Raw genomic sequence first — 5,661 nt, 5'->3', positions numbered from 1 at the left:
AGATACAGAAATCAGAGGTACATATGCCAACAAAGATGAATCTCAAAATCTTACCATTGAGTGAAAATAATCAAGTCTTGGTACATATGTACATATATTGAGAGATAAAATATGCAAAATATTGATAATTTTTGAATTGAAGAGATAGATAATATACAGGTATGAATTATGCTGTTCTCTCAAATTTCCTGTATGTTTCAATTTTTTACAAGAAAAAGTAGGAAAAACTAACTTGGAAGGCCTTTAGAAGGAGCCAATGCCACCACCACTATTCCTTATTAATAACTCTCAGCCTGTTTCCTCATTTCTAGTACCTAGAGATGTTTGAGTTTACAACCTGTGGCCCTGCTTGTTGGTCCTGGTCCCTCCTAGATATCCCTGTCTCCTGCATGTAAACAGGTCATAGTATAGTGATATGACAGGCATTTCTCTCATTCCCATAGGCAGAATAAACCATACATGAAATTTTGCTTTTTAGAACAGGTTAAGTAAAACACAAGCTGATGTAATTCCCCAAGACTGTGCAGTGGAGAGGAAAGCCCTCTTCACTCACCTCCCAGCAGCTACAGCAACTTTGGCAAGTGTACTATACCTGATAAGATAAAGGTGGGGCCTTTATCACAGAAGATAAGATGAAGAATTTTATGATTCTTTATGACTCTTGTAGTCTCTCTGGCACCAAAGGTGAAAAGGGTGGGAAAGTAAGATCTTCCAGGAACGTCAACGGACCAGTGAGGTAAACTACTGTATCAAGGATACAATGGATGAGATAAATGGCTGTTACCTCTGCTTGGACTTGGGAGTGAAAAAGAGTCCATTGAGGATGCACAGGCCCAGAGCTTGTAGGCAATAAATCATTCCTCTACAGACTGATCGCTTCTTAGTTCCTCAGAGTCCAATGACAGAAAAACTGAAGCAGATTCCCAGTTAGCATTTGCCTAGCCATATTCAGTGACATGACAGGTACTTTCTTTGCAAACCTTGGTTTTCACTCCCACAGCTATCACATTGCACCAAACAAATCCTTGACCCTTGCCACCCCCAACTTGGCTATTTCTGTATATATCATGCAGCATGAATTCATCCAATTGTTTAGCAGGCAAAACAGGCTTAGAAGGAACAGGCAGATGGCCACAGGCAGTGCCAATTGGGGGATAAGCTGGGGTTGACCAGAAACACTGCATGACAGGCTGGGCCAGCAGGCCAAAGCAGGTGGGGAAATGGCAACACCCCTGTCTGATTGTTCTAATCACCCAAACTAAGATATCAAGATCACTTGCCTTCCCAATCTCTACTCACCTTTGACCTAGGACTAGACCTGGGTAGTTTTCACTAGCTGTATCACCTTTGAAAATGGCCTTGCCTTTTCATTTATTCTTTTTTAAAATTTATTCTTGACTTGACCTCCATGCCTTGCTGACTTCCCAGATCTTAGAACTTCAATTTGTTTCTGATACCTAGATCTCCATATGACCAGGCATTGGCTTAGGGGGAATATTGATGCCTGCCAATACTTCTCTGTGACCTGCTTCATCTATTTGCTGCCCACATTCTATTGTGACAGAACTCACTTGAGGATTTGATGCTGCTCTGATAAATCCTTACCAGGCCAGGGACTGAAGATAAGGGAAAGAAGGATTCTATTACCAAAGCTGCAGCATCAAGAAGATACCTGTAGGCCTCTGAGAGGGAAGTGAAGGCCAAGACCAGACAATTAGCTGCTAAATTGTGACCCAGGGCAAGGACAATACTTTTCATGTATAGTGCTAAAGAGGTAAGTCCCTACTAGAAAAATGTGGATCAATAAAGTTAGATAGGTAGAGAAGAGGACATGCATAAACAATGATAAGAGTGTGTCATCAACCAAGGAGTATGATTAATACAATTCTGTGAGGTCACGTTTGAAAAAAAAAAAAGGATCAGTGTACTTACTAACAAGTTCTCACATTCCCAGGTTTCCTGATTTCTTTTGGTTATCGCTCCATTTTCTTTGATACAGTTTAAGGTGTCGAGGACCACCCACATACCAAGAAAGTCCCTGGCCTAAGAAATTGCAATCACTTTCACCTTTAGTTCAGGCGAGAGCCGATTAATTTTTTTCTCAAAAAGAAAGAAATATGAAAGCATAAAAACCAACATAGTGAAAAAACATATTGCTTACCCTAGTTTTTCCAGGCTACAGGCTGATCTCAGTGATCTAAAGCTAACAAGTCTCATTTTCCACACTTCAGCTCAGTCCTGGACTTGACTTACATTTGAATGTTCCCTCAACTTGAGCTGAGGTGAATTTATGCAGCAACCCTGAAGGTCTAATAAGATTTTGGGGGGGGGGGGGGGCTTCATGAAACCTGTTAGCCAGACCTGCTTAGATAAGAGGCTTAAACTCTCTCTTCAGATCCAGTTATCTCCTTGGAGTGAGAGACCAATTCCACTGACCGGGCTAACTGGTTCCTGGATCCTACCCAGGTTAATGGAGGCTCAAGGAAGTGACCCACCTTCTGCAGTAGTAAATTCTAAAACCTTCTGCGGAGAGGAAACTGAGCCAGTGCCGCAGAAAGGGCTGTGGGTTAGTGAGGGTTTCTGATCGGTGACTTTTCACCTACCATTAAAAGCCTAGAAATCGGACCAGGTGGTGGAAGAGGAATGTCTAAAAATTAGTGCTTCCTCCATAATATGAGGTTGGTTAAGTGAATCATGGCATATCAACACAATGAAATGTTCTGTGTAATGTTATAGAAGAAAATTAACATAAAAATATCCACGATGTACCATTAGGTGAAAAAGCAGGCCACAAAACTATAAATAATGTTATTCTAGTTTGGTTAATAAATTATACATAATAACTAACATGGAGTGAGCATATATATGAGCAAAACACTAAGTAAAGTGTTTTACATTAATTACTTTATCCTCATGGCAACCCTATGATGTACGTAGGCATTATACTCATTCTTCTACAGGTGAGGAAGCTGCAGCACTAAGAAGTAATTTGCCATCGTTCACTTAAGTGGCAGAGCTAAGATACAAACCTAGATGTGTTGAAGCCAAGAGCCCAAACTCTTCACAGTGAACTCTATCTATATCCATTTTTGTGCAGAAAAGGGGGAAGAAAGAGGGATACCAGTATGTTGATTTGACAATTAACAGTGGTTATTTCTGGGTGGCAAGATTATGAGTGACCTTTGTTCCTTTTATGCTTTTCTGAGTAGTCTGACATTTTTATGATTTACATGGATTATTTTTATAATCAGGAAAAACAGTAAATCAATTTCCATTTTGAAAAAAGCAAACAAGTCATTGTTTCCAACCTGTAGGCAGCAAACTGCTGGCAAGTGGGGGTAACTTTATTACAAGGGTTCTGGAAATTCCTACATGACCCAAGCACTGTCTAAAAGGAATGCATAATGTGCTTCTACATATGTTTTTTCAAATGGCATGTTGTATGCTGCCATGATGTGCACCCATAGTCCTTGAGTTTATTATATATTTATTGATCAATAGTTATTAAAAATACAACTACTATCCTGTGAAAGCCCATGATATTTTAAGCCTTAAAATTCAAAAGCAAGGGATGGGATCTACTGCTAAGAGGAAAAATGTATGTAAAGATCAACTCTCTGTAGTTTGAGTGTCTTCTCAACAGCTTACTTCCTTTTTATAGGGGGGGGGCGGGTGGCAGGAGGAAATAGAGGGAGGAAACTGAAAAAGCACACATTATTGAAAGTTAATCTAGGAAAAATCCTGGAGAAAACAATTTACAAGGATGATAGAGAATGGAGAGGGAGTTGATGTAGGCCCAGAAAATTCTGTCATGAAAAGACAGAATGCTAATCCCTGTATTGCCAGGGGCTAGTCTCCAACCTCAACCACAGGGATGTCAACAGTTAAGTAGGGCAGAGACGCTGCAATACCTGAGTGCTGACATTTGCTGGAGGGCCAGGCTGGTATTCAATCAGCAGAAACACCTGGAGTGGGGCTGGCCCCCAGGTGTAGGGGAGGCAAAGTAAGCAGAACTTTGTCTCTTGCCAAACTGACTCAAAGGTCAGCACCTGCCTTCCTTTCTCTCTTTCTTCTCCCCTTTTGTAATGTGTCCCTTGCCCTCTATTTCTGTGCAGCCTCTTGTCCCTCACTCAAGCCTTTAGGACACGCTCCTTCATAAGACTCTTGTGATCGCATTACCCATAAGAAAATATCCTGATCACTGACCTCAAACTAAGATAGTTACTGAGGACTTAGGACTTTCCAGGCATTAGGGGCAGATGCACTGACAATAAGATGTGGTCCCTACCCCTTTAGAAGTGTACAGTCTTCAGGTGTGAAAAGCAAAAACAACAAACAAACAAACAAACAAACAAACAAACATAAAACAACCTCACAACCCAACTTGCTTCAGCGAGCATAAAGTTACAACAAAGTAAGAAATGAGTCAGAGAAAGGAATGGGGTTTCAATTCCCCCTTCCCACTTTGGCCTGTATTTGGGACTTACCTAGCAACCAGGTTCCACACTCCTACCCCTGCTCATGGGAGCTGGTACTTAAGCCTAGAAGTCTGGCTTACTCCAAGTGAAAACAGTCTTCAATAGGTCAATGACATGAAAAAAAAAAAAAAAAAAAAGAGCTGGTAGGAAGGGGGATTATTCTGTATCAAAAACAAATAAAGCCCTGGCCAGTGTGGTTCAGTGGTTAGAGCGTTGGTCCCTGTACGGAAAGATCATGGGTTCAATTCCCAGTTGAGGGCACCTACCTGGGTTGCAGGTTTGATCCCCAGCCTCAGTCAGGGGCAACCAATGATGTGTCTCTCTCACATCGATGTTTCTCTCTCCCCCCCTCCCTTCCACTCTCTCTAAAAATCAATGGGAAAAAAATCCTCAGGTGAGGATTAGCACAAAGGAAAAAAGGAAGGAAGGGAGGGAGAGGAAAGAAAAAAAGAAAGAAAGAAAGAAAGAAAGAAAGAAAGAAAGAAAGAAAGAAAGAAAGAAAGAAAGAAAGAAAGAAAGAAAGAAAGAAAGAAAGAAAGAAAGAAAGAAAGAAAGAAAGAAAGAAAGAAGGAAGGAAGGAAGGAAGGAAGGAAGGAAGGAAGGAAGGAAGGAAGGAAGGAAGGAAGGAAGGAAGGAAGGAAGGAAGGAAGGAAGGAAGGAAGGAAGGAAGAAAGGAAGAAAGGAAGAAAGGAAGAAAGGAAGAAAGGAAGAAAGGAAGAAAGGAAAAGATCTTACCAAAGGGCTGATACCTGAGTAGTCCAATCCAGTCTTTGAATGCAACTGCCAATCTACTGGAAATCCCAGGAACCTGTTGAAGTGCACCATGAGCATGCAGTAAGCAACATCCAGGCTGTGGGCAATGCTCTGTGTCAAAAGCCATGGGTTCTTCAACAGATAAATCATCTGTAAAGAAAAGAGATTGGGGGAGAACTTGTACATTAAAATAGACTTAAACTATTCAAAAGTGTCAAGTTCATAAAAGACAAGGAAAGACCAAGAAACTGTCACAGATTGGAGGAGAATAAGGAGACATGATGAGTAAATACAATGTGGGACCTGATGGAATCCTGGAACAGATAATGGACATTAGTAGGAAAACCATTAGTGTAATTCAAGTCTGGAGTTAATAGCAATGTGCCAGTATTAGCTTCTCAGCTGTGATAGCTATACCATGGTTATTTAA

The sequence above is a fragment of the Miniopterus natalensis genome, chromosome X, assembly GCF_054644295.1.
Source record: "Miniopterus natalensis isolate mMinNat1 chromosome X, mMinNat1.hap1, whole genome shotgun sequence".
NCBI classification, from domain to species: domain Eukaryota; kingdom Metazoa; phylum Chordata; class Mammalia; order Chiroptera; family Miniopteridae; genus Miniopterus; species Miniopterus natalensis.
Note: the sequence above shows the minus strand (reverse complement) of the source record.